Source organism: Nyctereutes procyonoides, unplaced genomic scaffold (assembly GCF_905146905.1).
Source record: "Nyctereutes procyonoides isolate TBG_1078 unplaced genomic scaffold, NYPRO_anot_genome, whole genome shotgun sequence".
Classification (NCBI taxonomy): domain Eukaryota; kingdom Metazoa; phylum Chordata; class Mammalia; order Carnivora; family Canidae; genus Nyctereutes; species Nyctereutes procyonoides.
Genome location: NW_026575135.1, coordinates 9,106,458 through 9,119,240, shown reverse-complemented (window position 1 = coordinate 9,119,240; position 12,783 = coordinate 9,106,458). Strand labels below are relative to the sequence as shown.

Below are 12,783 nucleotides of genomic sequence, written 5' to 3'. Positions count from 1 at the left end.
AGTTCCATCGTGTGCCTGAATTATCGTAGAATCCGTTATTGACCAAAATTTTATTAGGAACTAAAGTTAATGTCAAGTATTTATTTGAAAGACACTTCTATAGCATTAATTATGTCCCAGGCATTGCTCATTTGCTTAATCGTCATTAAAATCTAATGATATACTATCATTTATCCCCATTTTACAGATTTTTGCAAGGAGAGCAAGAAAGCTTAAGTAACATGCTCAAGGTCACACATCCAGCAAATGGCCGAGCTGCAACCTGGCCCATGACAGCCTGACTCCAGGCCCTGCTCTTACGCACCGTGTAAGAACTGGCATCATGAGTGGGCTGAGACAAACTCTACAACTGACTTCTAGCGCATGAGATTAGTTCCGTGTAAAAGCATCTCGACGACAGAATGTCTTCTATCCAGAAGCCAGAAAGATAAACAGAGTTGGCTTAAGGCCCCTGGGTTCCAACTTTTAATTTTCAGGCAAAATGAAAACTGCTTCGGATTTCCAGGGGAAAAAATCCTCATCTAATTAGTTAGCAAGCACGAACTAAGTCCAAACACCTGCTGCTGTTTTTCTTTTACTGCTGCCAGGTGTTCCACGAGCAGCCTTGGATCAGTAAGTAATTACAATGGAAGCTGAATAGAATTAATTACATAACTTTAACTTATTAGGTTTATTTCCATTAAAATTATCCTATAAAACATATTTTTAAAGGGTGCCATAGAAAAGGAGAGACCGGAGGACTAAAGCCTCGTTCACATTCGACTCAGCCTTGAGTTGGATCCTCCACAACGTGAATTTTCTCATATCACCATTGTTAATTCTAGGAAACATCTGCAGAGTTATTCGGCCATTCATTCGACTGAACGTCCTAAGTACCTGCTATGTGCCAAGCACTGTCCTGGGCACTTGGGATTATGGCAGGGAACGAGCCGACGAAAATCCTGGCCCTTCTGGCTGTTTTAGTTCCTGTGGGGAGTTGTAAATCCACAACCACAAAACTGAAAAAGCCTGAATTTCTCCCGGTTCTGGTTTCCTATGATGAATGAGAGAATGGGTTTGCCTGAGGGCTGTGCTGAGTCTGTGCAGGGTCAGATGGCCTGGTACTTCCCACAAGGCCCAAGGGAAGGACACTGTGGCTACAGACCACCTGCAGAGGCCATACTATCATGATTCGTCATGGCCTGCCCCGGATTTCACCCCAATACACCATATACCCTGTATAGTCTAGCACACTTGCTTCTCAAACAACCTAGATCTAAAAGCAGTAGCACTGCATCCCTTCAGACTGCTGCCTCAGCCTTAGTCCTTTCCTGGCCCTTCCCCTCTCCCCACACCTTGGGCATGAACCTCTTGCCCGAAGACGCTACAGACTAGCGTAAAAATGAAAAACCAAGAACTGATGGCTTTGTCTCAAAATACCCAGCAGTCAATTATCTAAGGGGAGTTAATTTCAGAAGGAAAATGGGTCAAGCTTGGAAAAAACCAACTCACATGGATCCTACCGGTACAGCAAGAAGTTGGGACACTGTGAAGTGCAAACCAGGAAAGGACGGTCAGTTGGTGGCATGGGGTGGTTCCATGGGCGCAAAGGACTAACTCTTGGTGATGAGTGTATCTGGTGAAGCGGTTCCAGCCGCCAATCAAGAGGTGGTGCCTAGAACTCCCCACAGGTGCCATAGGTGACCACGGAAGCCCAGAAGCAGCTGCTCTTCAGGAACTTGAGGAAGAAACTGGCTATAAAGGTGACCTTGCTGAATGGGTGGATCCAGGTTTGTCACACTGTACCTACCACACATGGTGACAGGAACTACTAGTGGAGATGATGCTGAAAGTCTAAGTCCTAAGCCAAAACCAGGGGATAGAGAATTTCTGGAAGTGATTTCTTCATCAAGGAATGACCTGCTGAAGAGATCTGATACTCCGGTGGCTGAAGAACATCCAACAAGGGTTGCCAGCATCTGTTCTTGTGTTCTGGCACCAAACCATGCAAACGTGAAGGTGTTTGAGGTGACTTTCCTGCAATTTGAAGGCCAAACGAAGTGGCCATATGTTTTTGTACATGAGACTCCCAGGCCTCCTTCACTAAGACTGTATTCAGCTTAGTTTCATGTAGGTTTGAAATGAGCTTTTTTTCGTAAAACAAAAGCAATACAATCAATCAACAGTTTGCCAATGTACCTATTTTCACATCTTAACCTCTCTGGAGTCGAGGGGTGTCCTAGAAGCCATGGCCTCTCCTAGGTGAAGTCCACAGGGTGTGGTAGTGATGGGGACATTGCCTATGATATCACACTAGGGAATGGCTGTTTTTAGCATTTCAGTTGATTTATGAGCATTGCTACTGCATGTGTTATTTGTTATAAATTTATAACAGCTTCCTGGTTCTTGCTTGAAACTTTCAGTTGACACCTGCTGCTAAGATCATCTTGCAGAATAGGTGCCAGTGATGAGGAAGAAAAGTCTCCCAGTTAGGGTAGGAAGCAACTGAGGCACACATAGAGGAGCGCTTCTTTGGGAAATGCTTCTTGGCTCATCCTACTGAGGGAGCAGAGGATGGTTTTGTTTGGAAAAAGCCTCAGTAATAAGAAAAGATTGGGTTCTAGCTAAACTGTAGGTTTTTCTTTAATGGTACATGAGGTGTCTTACAATCAAGGGCATCTTGGAGCTGACAAAATACAGAACTATTACTCCCATTTTATAGATGAGAAAGCTGAAACACAATCATGTGAATCAAGTTGCTCCAAACTCCACAGCTAGTAAGTGGCAGAGCCAGGATTTTATCCGGAACTGTGCAGTTGATTTAGGGTCTAAACACTCAGTTAACCGTTGAGCTATTCTTTGGTAATTCATGCAGCTGATCAAGGAAAGCTATTGTGGCCTGATTTACTCAATTAGCCAACCAACTGATTCACTGAGTGCCCCATATATTGGGGACAGGTCCAGCAGTAGCAAGGTCTTGGCGCTACCCTCACAGAGTGCATAACTTGATAAGGGAATAGGTCGTAATCGCTAACAGGAATAAATGGAAAGTCGCAACATGCAGTAACAAAAAGGGGGACCGTACAGTGCTATTCAAATGGAAAATGAGGGGCCTCTTTTCTTTTTAAAGATTTTATTTATTTATTTGAGAGAAAGAGAGAGAGAGAGAGAGAGCACACAAGCAGGGGGAAGGGGCAGAGGGACAAGCAGACCCCCAGTTGAGCATGGAGCCTGACTCTGGGCTGATCCCATGGCCCTGAGATCATGACCAGAGCCGAAATCAGGAGTTGGACACTCAATGGACTGAGCCACCCAGGTGCCCTGAGGGACCCCTTTTCAATTCGGGAAGTCAGAGAAGGCTTCCCGGAAGAAGACTCTTTTGAGTAAAGGTAAATAGGCAAAGAGGTTGGAGGAAAGAGCATCCCAGAAAGAGAAACAGCAAGCATGTAAAAAAAAGTCCTCATGGTGAGAAAGAGGTTAGCACCTTCTCGAATTGGAAAGAAGCCAGAGTGGTGTGTGTGTGTGTGTGTGTGTGTGTGTGTGTACACACAGGTGGGGGCCAGAGCATTGAGATGCAGGTAGAGAAGGAGGTTGCAGTAAGATCACATAGAGCCCTGTAGCCATGATAGGGATGTGAGTCTTCATCCTGAAAGCAGTGATGCTCTCCCAGACTCTCACTGCCCAATTATTGTTCTCTAGCTCTAATTTCCGTAAACCTGAGACTGTCACAGAGTTCTGATTCATTCTCTGTGGGTTAGAATAATTGTTCTGAAAGCCCTTGATAAGCAACTATCATGTATAAGGTACAATTATTTCCCCTGACTATTCAAAACAGTTCTCGTTGCTTGCTCTGGCTCAGCATATGATGAAACTTACCCATAAATAAGAGAGATTTAAAGCTGAATTTAGATTATGGTACTATGGCTGTCTCGGTCTGTTTGGGCTGCTTTGACAAAATTCCCCAGATGGGGTGGCTTGTAAACAACAGAAATTTATTGCTCACGGTTCTGGAGGCTGGAAGTCCAAGATTGGGGTTCAGGCAGAGCTTGGTGAGGGCCCTCTTCTGGATTGTAGACTTCTATTCTCACATGGTGGAAGGAGCAAGGAGCTCTGTGGTCCTTCTTAGGACCGTTCTACCCTCAGGACCCAGTCACGTCGCAAACGCCCCACTTTGGTAATGGGATTTCAGCATATGAACTTGGAAGGGGACACCAACGCTCAGACCACAGCTTCAGTTCACCAGACTTGTAAATTAGTATGTATAGAAAGCTAGTTGAAACAAAGTGGATTGGGATGCCTGAGTGGCTCAGTAGTTGAGCACCTGCCTTGGGCCCAGGGTATGATCCCGGATACCCAGGTTCGAGTCCCACATGGGGCTCCCTGAATGGAGCCTGCTTCTCCCTCTGCCTGTGTCTCTCCCTCTGTGTGTGTGTGTGTGTCTCTCTCTCATGAATAAATAAATAAATAAATAAAATCTTTAAAAAAATAAAAAAAGAAACAAAGTGGATTTGCCTTTATGTAAACATGTGGCATAGAGAGATGTATGCCATGTATTGAGACCATATATTATTACACATTTTGTATTTAATTCACTCAGAGATGCAATTTTTTTCTTTGAAATTATGACGGTTCTTACGACCAAACACACATGTGTCATCTATGAATTGTCAGCTTCTTTTCTTTCTTGGTGACATATAAAACAATAGTCTTACAGTTGGGAGTGTCTCAGATACAATAAAGCAGAATGTCCAAAGTCAAGTTCATAGAAGCAGAGCCTAAGACAGGTATTGGGGTTTACACAACTCACTGAAGAGTGCTCTTCCAAAAAAGCCTATAAGGGAGGAAGTGAAGCAGGAGAGAGAAGGAACAGAGCTAAGCAAAGGTCTTCAGTCAACCTTAGCCTCTGGCTGGGGCACCTGGGTGGCTCAGAGGTGGAGCTCAGGTCGTTAAAACCCACCCTCTCCCCCCTCCAGGTCCTGATTGAGTCCCACAGTAGGTTCCCCGCAGGAAACCTGTTTCTTCCTCTGCCTCTCTGTGTCTCTCAAGAATAAAATCTTAAAAACAAAAAAAGCCTCTGGTTGATCCATAGGAAGTAGGTTCTGAAGCATAAGCCCAACATAGGTTTTTTTTCTATCCAAGTTTTATTTATTTATTTATAAATTTATTTTTTTATTGGTGTTCAATTTGCCAACACATAGAATAACACCCAGTGCTCATCCCATCAAGTGCCCCCCTCAGTGCCGTCACCCAGTCATCCCCACCCCCCGCCCACCTCCCCTTCCACCAACATAGTTTTATTCTCTTGAGGGAGGGGCCTTTTGTACCACCCAATTAGCTAGTCATTGACTATGGTCTGCTTTTAGAGGGGTCATAACCCCTTAGGCAAGGGGATCCCACCAGTCAAGGGTAATCCTCAGAAGAAGGGAGGCAGCTGGAAGCCATTATCAGCCAATAGTCACAACTAAGGGTTCTTGTTGAGGGTCACAACAACTTACAGCATCCCCTAAAGGAATCATGCTCAGCTTCAAGTTATAGTGCCTACAGAGTAGAAAACAGTGGCCCTAAAGAATCATCATCACTATCCTGTCCTGGTGTGATTTGCAATGTCCTCAATAATATCCCTCGGCTCATCACCAAGTATCCCTAGGGCTGTTTCTCCCAGGTCTCCTGAGGACAGGGCACTGAGATACTGTCAGAAGTCACAACTGCCCCAGGCACAGAGCCATTCTGATCTCCTTTTGGCGAGTCTGGCTCCCAAAGGAATTCCCAGACTCTTAACATCCAGGGAGGGGCAGGAGGTGGGTGAGTAGTGGTTAGCCCAGAGATGAAAGCATAAAGCAAGAGGGAGTGTGTGTTCTGTCCCCTGCCCCACGTTTCTGGAATCTTGTCCCCCTTTCTAGCAACCTCTCACTACCCACATCACCATCACTCTCCTTCATCTCTAACTTTGAACTGTTCTCAGGATGTTTCTTTCTTTCCTCCCCGCCTCCCCACCCCCCAACCGCCCACCCAAGGAACTTACTTTAGAAAAAAAAAAAAGTATTACTTAGGAATTTTATGTGTTACCACTCAGGTATATTTGCATTTTAAAGACCACTGGAGAGGATACTGTTTACCATAAGGAAAAGAATAACTATTGGTGTAATTCAAGGCATCCGGAGTCCTATAAATTATTCAACATGAACAAGCTCCCCTTACAAACTAACAACCTGGGGTGACTGAGTAAAGGACACAGCAGAGAAGAGTTGGGAAGATCTGGCTCTGCTCTCTCATTTTGGCACATAGACCAATCCATGCCGCTAGCCTTGACTAATTCTTTCTCTCTCTTCCTGTATCTTGGCTTTTTTTGCACAAAAGAGTGGCCAGATGGATGACATTCCAGGCCCAATCAAGGGCATAGACAAGGATGAGATAATTCTACTATATTAATTTTCCCCATTGCAGTGATAACAACGTAGCAGCAATAACACAACCAACAATTACTGAATGTTTTCTAGGTGTCAGGCTCCTTTTGATCCCCAAGCCTTGTAGAAGAGGGGCCAGTGAACTTTCTGGTTAATAAGAGCTAAACCTTCATTTTTGGATCCTTTTCACCTGAATCAGTTTGAGTACTCATTTGAGCTGACCTAGAAAAAAAATACTTTGACCCACGTGGTCTTTCCTATACTGAGACTTAGCATGAGGGAGACTCTGGCTCCTTTAAAACAGATGCAGTAAGACAGAGGGTGGAGTCCTAAGGATACAGAGCAGTGAGGGAGCTTAGAGACCACAGCATTCCAACTTTCTCATTGTACAGAGGAAAAAATTACGTCCCAGGTAAATTGTCTAAAGCCGCAGAACTCCTAGGAGCCTTGGTGGTGGTGTTGGGGGCGGACGGGGGAGGTGACATAGTTATAGATGCAGGTGCCAATAAGGGATTTTGCTAGATTTAAGTCAAGATATTTTAAAACAGAAATGTAAGTTTAATAATGGCTGAAGTTATATTAAGCTCAGAACAAATGAAGATGAAGACTAGAATGGCTTCTATTTGTGGACTATTCATTTGCTGAGAGTAGATTAGCAATCACTCTGAACTCTTTTCCTGAGCAGGTGGTGAGAAAGGCGAGCACCACCTCATGGAGATGGGTCCCCCAAGGTGGGTGCCTGTGATTAGGGCACGTAGCCAATAGAACATCTTGGAGGAAAATGTGGGAAGAACAGTTTTTATGCCAATACTGTTCTATTTTAAGAAGGAAGTGGCTAGTATTTCTTATCTGCCCAGATTTAGTCTATCAGTGATTGACGAAAGATAGCATGCAGTCCACCAGTCACCTTCAAAGGTTAATTTTTGGTCTTGTCCAACCAACTCTGGTTAAATGTCGTCAGCTTTATGAAAGGCATTGAAACTGAACATTTCCAACACTTCAGTCTCTTTGGAAGTCTAGAAGATGACTACTCTTTATCACACATTTTACTAGAGCCCCTTGGATTAAAAAAAAAGATGTCAAAAATTAAAAATAAAGCATATGTTCACATGTTCAAAGAGATTAGAATCTGGCTGCGACAGTAGAAGTGAAAGCATAATCATCCTTACCACCCTCGTTAGCGCCCTTGAACCCTTGCTATGGATAGGTCCATACAAAACACCTCGTGTATATTAGTCCACTTAATACTCACATTGACCTTTACGAGGTGCTGTTATAACCTGATTTACTGATGAGAAAACTGAGCCCCAAAGAGGCTTCCAGCTTGGCAATGGCTGAGTATTAACAGCAAAATCAAGTCTGTCTGACTGTAGAGCCTGTGATCCTTCCATCACTGCACGCTGCCCTCCCAGGAAAGCTTTACAGCAAAGCACGGTGATTAATTGCCAACTGGATTAATAGAGACAGAACTGGCCCCAATATAGAGTAGATTTGTTCTTGGCTGCTGCTACTATTTATTCTGCCTCATTGGGGATTCAGTACAGTAACTTCGCACCCTCATAATGTGATTTGTGTGGGAGCTGATTATAGACTTGTAAAGTATACAGAAGCCATGCCATGTGTGACTTGTTATTATATGTGTTAAAGACAAGATAGAGAATAATGCAGACACCTTTGCTCCTTCTGACAGGTCTAGTTTATAGATTATGAATCAAATGTGAGCACATTGTCTTTCCTCCTTCCAAACCTGCAGTTCTAGGTAGACACAGAAATGTATTCCTGATCTTGGCTAAAATCTTAGGATTTCCTGTGTGTGTCTGGGCAGCAGTCATCCGTCCAATAGTTCCCAAGCCTCTACTAAGTAGAGGCCCGGTGAGGCCTCAGGACTGCCCTCCCAAGGATGGAAAACCACAGCCTTTGTCCTTAGGAAGCTAAGTCTCATTGGAGACAGACACAGAGTTGCCAGATTTAGCAAATAAAAAAAATACAAGATGACCTTGTATGGAATATATTGCATGGAACATAATTACACTAAAAAAATTGTCCTGTTTATCTAGATAATATAATTAAAGGAGGTGCTATGTATTTTAGATGGTAACCCTAGGCAGACATAAAAATCCACCACACCTGACAAAAAGATGGCAGTTCTAACGGTTGGGCACACACAGCTCTGTAGACATACGAGAGAAGGATAGTCAAGGGAGGCTTTGCGTGACTATGTGGGCCAACACAAAGGAATGATGGCTTTGCAGGGTGATCTTGAATAAGATTTGACAGGCAAAGACGACGGGAAGGAAATTCCAGATGCGGGAAGATCTTGCACAGAGTTTGACATAATGTCTGAGATGCGTGGGCAATGGGAGAAGAGCAGAGATGACCATGAGGACAAGCTCATGAAGGGCTTTGGCAGAAAGGTGAATGATTCGGACCTCCTTCTGCAATCAGTAGGAAACCACCCAACTGAATACTCTTCCTTATTTTTTCATACAGTCAGACTTTGACTAAACAGTGTTTTACAAAATGTGGGCCATGGACCAACCAATGTTACTGGAAGAGGTAATTTTAGGTAATAATTTCTGATGATTGGGGATAGTATGGGGAATGCAGCATTACATAACCTTGACTCACATGGGGTAAATGTTAATCCGCCTTTTTTTCTTTTTCAGTGTAAAGCTCTTTATTTCATTTTTATGTGCACACTTACGAAATTAATAGGCTTTATTTTTTAGAACAGTTTGGGGTTTGAGAGACACTGAGCAGAAAGTACAGAGTTCCCACATATCCCCTCTTGGTTCCTTACTTATTGTTTTTCGATCACTTCTTATTACTCAAGATGAAAGTTTTGATTTGGTGTTATTCTATTATTCTATCTTTCCTTTCCTTTCCTTTTTTTTTTTTTTTAAAGTCACGTCTACCCTTAATGTGGGGCTCAAACTCATGACACTGAGAGTCGCTTGCTCTACAGACTGAGCCAGCCAGGTGCCCCAGTACTGTTCTACCTTTAACTCCTTTCTCATAGGTTTTCTTTGTGTTGAGAGAGAGGGAGGGGGAGAGAAGTGGGAAAGGGAGAAAAGGGGGTGGGGTGGGAGAAAGAGAGCCTTCAGGCTTTAAATCCTTGACAAACTACAAAAATCAGTTGTTCTCAATATATTTGTTTATGAAAGCTTTCTTCTACTTCCGAGAACAATATTCATCTTCCATTTAAGTTCTAATGATAAAAAGCTTTGTTGCAAAATAAGTTGATTCCTAACAAGAAGTAAAGTAGATAATAAAAGGGGCATGTGAATAACTAAAACTTGGAAAATTCAGGGCTGAGGCTGAGGTTGCCTTCTTACCTGGTGGCAAGTTCCCACTAAGCCTTTTCAGCGTTTACAGAGTTTTCTGGGGGGAAAGCTCCATCTTTTTGGCAGAATGGATAAGGATTGCCCAGGAGAGCAGTGGCTTTACAGGAATCCAGGATATTGCTCAAACTCTTTCCCCAGCTGCTCTGATTCCCATCTGGTCACACGTTCCTTTTCTTAAGAGCCCTGATGAGGAATAGTCAAATGAATGCTTCCTTTTAAGAGCATACCCACATGAGAATCCCATATATTTGCCCATAGAAACTCGATGAAAAATAAAAAGCTCAAGATTTTTAAAATAGTGAGCACCCATGACACATCTCTAATGTACTGGTTGGTGATTTGCAGGAACATTCTGGGAGAAAGGACTATTAATTTATGGAAATTTCTCTGAAACTCATTTTCTGGACCAGGGTTCAGGGACCTGCATGATATCATAAAAGGACTGACCAAGGCAGTGGATTTTGCTTTGAGAGAATCTTTTATTAATTCACCTTCCTTTTAATTTTCTCTAGCACACCTGGGTTCACATCTGGGCTTGAGCAGTTACTAGCAGTGTGACCCTAGGCAAAGAACTTCATCTCCCTCAACTTCCTGTTTGTAAAGTGAGAGCAGTAGTACTGTGGGAACTAAAAGAAATAGTGTGTGGACTTCTGAGCCTCACCATTTATCAAGAGTTGCAACTTGATTTCATGCTGCCATGTCCTCCTTGGTTCTAATGCCTCCCTGGTGATTGCAACCGGTCCTCTGATGAACTTGACCTTGGTGCCCAATGTGAGTGTAGACCAGAACAATCTGGATTCCTCTGTGATCCTCCATCCAGCTTCTGATTCAGGGTGTGGGTTATGTATGCATGTGAGAATGTGAATTTGGAACAAATTCCCAGGGGGGTACTCCTGGTCCCAGAACCTCATTTTGCAAACCCCAGTACCAGGTCATCCCCAGCAAAGATGAAACCCTTAGGCAATGGCTTTCAGTTGTGACTGAAGAGAATCCACTTTGAGAAACATATTTTACATGGTGACCCCGAGTAAAACCATACATATAACTGAACAAGTCTCATGAAATGATAGTTACCATTGTTCCAGTAAATACTCTGATACTGCTTGCTTTGTTCGAAGAGAATGCTGATGCATAAATTGCATTTGATGAACCATGACTGGAGCATGCCGCAGCTAGAAAATACTGTTCGTGCTCGATAAGCAAGGACTGCATTGGTAAAAATGCACAACTCACAATTAGAAGACAAGGCAAAAATTAAGTGACTTCGCATTCTCATTTTCCCAACGAAATAGAAAGGACATTATAAAAGCAGGCACTCTATCCATTCCTGGGCAAGAGAAATCAACTGGAACGTTGGCTGCTGAAAGTGGAATGAAGACTGGTTTCCAGGGAATTCTCTTGAACTCTGACATGTGTCCTGTTGTGCTGTGAAAATGGGTGGCAGGCCCGAAGTAACAATGAAGGACACATCTCTCTGCTCCAACACGTACAAAGATGCTACACAATGTAAAATGCCCGAGGCTGCTGGGATGATGCCATCCACATCTGGGCACGGAACTCATTCTCCACCCCGCCCTCATCTCTACAGACATTTTCCAGGCTGCCCTTTCCAGAAGCCAGTGACTAGTGTGAGTTCGCTTTGGTGTCTGGGTGGTCCTTGACTTTCATTCATCGAACTTGCACATGTTGCAGAGAACTGGACCTTTCTGTTGTCACCAGCCACATAATGATTGCCCAGCCTCTTCCCTGCAGCAGCTTGTGCCCTGGGGATGGGTGAAGGCCTTGATCAAGGTGATGGGCATATTTACTCACTCATACTAGTGTCAGTACTGGTCTGGTTCCAGGGGTCCCAGCCTGGCCAATAGCTTCCTGGCCATATCCTTTGTCCTTCCAGCAGCCCGGCCTTCCAGTAGCTCCAGGCTCTGGTCCTCACAACCGGCCAGGCCCAGCCTCACTCAGAGATGACCTGGGTTTGGTAGAATGGCATGTCTGGGAATGGGGGAGGAGTGACAGGTTCAGGTCCCCTGGGCTCTTACTCTGGTACAGGGTCGAGTACCTCTTCTTCTATCCTGCCTGATGCACTCAGCACATCGGGGCCCAAAGATTTAAAGATTAGGGCCCTAGAGCCTTCCATTCCTGCCCCTGTGGTTAGGACAGGCTTGTGGAAAAGACTTGATGTGGGCTCCAGGCAGACAAGCAGTTGGATGCCATGGGCATAGTCCACATGGCCTCTTCACCCTATGAAAGTTCCATCTGTCCCCCCACCTGCACCCACCCTGGTGGTGGGGGTTTGGGCTAGAAAGAAGCAAAGCATCACTAATACTTAAGATCTTTATGAAAAAAAGGGACAGAAATCTTTTTGGAACCAAAATGCTCTTGTAATCGTCACATCCTGGTCTGTTTGACTTTGAGACCTGCAGCTTTCATAATACTTTTCCAGTCACTGTTTCCCTGGGAAGCCACATTCCAGAACAAAGACTGGGCAATAAAGAAGAATGAGCTACAGCAATGGAAAGATGATTCAGATGAAAACAGAGAAGCAGAGGACAGAGATACACAGAAGAGCCCTGGGATCCCCAACTCTCTCCTCTTCCTGTTTCTGATCCATGTGAAGGCTGGCTATATTTCTGTCTGGAATCTATGAACCACGTGTTATTCTGGGTGCCTATAACAGTGCTTGGCACAGAGTAGGTGCTCAAGAAATATTTACTGAATGATTACAAGGTGCCCCTTTTCTCTTAAGCTAGCACCTGTTGGCTTCTGCTACTCTATGTATGTTGCAAAGAATTCTAAGATTCTGTCAAAATCTTATTAATTTAATAGCTAGGGAACACTGGCTCCACTCTAGGCTTCAGATCCCAGATCCCCAGTGTTCATCTGATGGTAGCCCCATGTGGGAATAGTTAGTGCGAGAAGCTGTCTTCTCTGGGCCCTAAATGTCTGAGCTGTCTCAATTAACAATAACAAAAACATAGGTAGTAAAAGGACTTTCCAGCTTTTGTGCGTGTGTGGATTTTTTTTTAACTTATAAAAGAATTTTACTTTTATTATTTTTT

The 12,783-nt window shown here is 43.9% G+C and overlaps 1 pseudogene; it reads left to right on the top strand.

Annotated features, from left to right (window-relative positions):
• Positions 1 to 1,381: 1,381 nt before the first annotated feature.
• LOC129494974 (ADP-sugar pyrophosphatase-like) lies at positions 1,382 to 2,103 on the top strand (annotated as a pseudogene).
• The last annotated feature ends 10,680 nt before the right edge of the window (positions 2,104 to 12,783 follow it).